We start from the raw sequence: 912 nt of genomic DNA, 5'->3' as shown, positions 1-912 counted from the left end.
AGCACATAATTCTAATACCAATTTATGAATTCCTCTTCAGACTCACACAACAGATCCAATGATATCTAATACAGGAAAATCACAGGTTAGTGGGTGGAAAGTCTTGTGGATCCATAGGCATACTTCCTTGGAAGCATCTCAGCATTGATATGGGTTTCCATGTGTCTCCTCCAGCACCAGGGATCTAGCTCCATCAGCGTAGCTCCATGTGTCTTGTCAACAGGAATGTCTCACAGAGAGAGTTCGCGTGTCCTGCCTCCAGGGAAAAAGACAGGAGTTCCCAGAATCCTCAGGAGAAGGCCTTGCCTACAAAGAGACATAATTGGCTATGACCTGATTGACAGGCTTGACTGTACCCCTTCACTCAAGTTGACAGGAGATTATGAAACTACCACAGAAGAGATGAAAGTTATTATGTATTGATAAAAGGAACAAACCATCAAGAATATTTAATAATCATAAATATGTATGCACTGAACAGTAGAGCCCTAAAATACATATGGGGGACTTAGAATGTTCATAGAGAAATTACATTATCTTTCAATTTCATTTTCCATGAATTTTTTGCAACCTCATCATATAGTAAATACTGACAAAATTGAAGGGAACATGGGCTACTGTACAATTATTGCAGGAAGCTTCAATACAGTGCTATTGACAGTGTATAGAACTTTTAGAATGATAAATAAGGAAATGACATTAGGGGTCATCGATTCAATTCTGACTCATAGCAACCCTATACACAATAGAAAAAAAAACTACACAATCCTGCACCACCTTCACAATTGTTCTTATGCTTGAGGACATTATTCCAGGCACTGTGCCCATCCATCTAGTTGAGGGTCTCCTTGTTTTCACTGCCCCTCTACTTTACTAAGCACCATGTCCTTCTCCAGGGACTGGTGTCTCCTG

Source organism: Tenrec ecaudatus, chromosome 3 (genome assembly GCF_050624435.1).
Source record: "Tenrec ecaudatus isolate mTenEca1 chromosome 3, mTenEca1.hap1, whole genome shotgun sequence".
NCBI classification, from domain to species: Eukaryota; Metazoa; Chordata; class Mammalia; order Afrosoricida; family Tenrecidae; genus Tenrec; species Tenrec ecaudatus.
The sequence above is the reverse complement of the archived record's forward strand: the minus strand, read 5'-3'. Positions refer to the sequence as shown.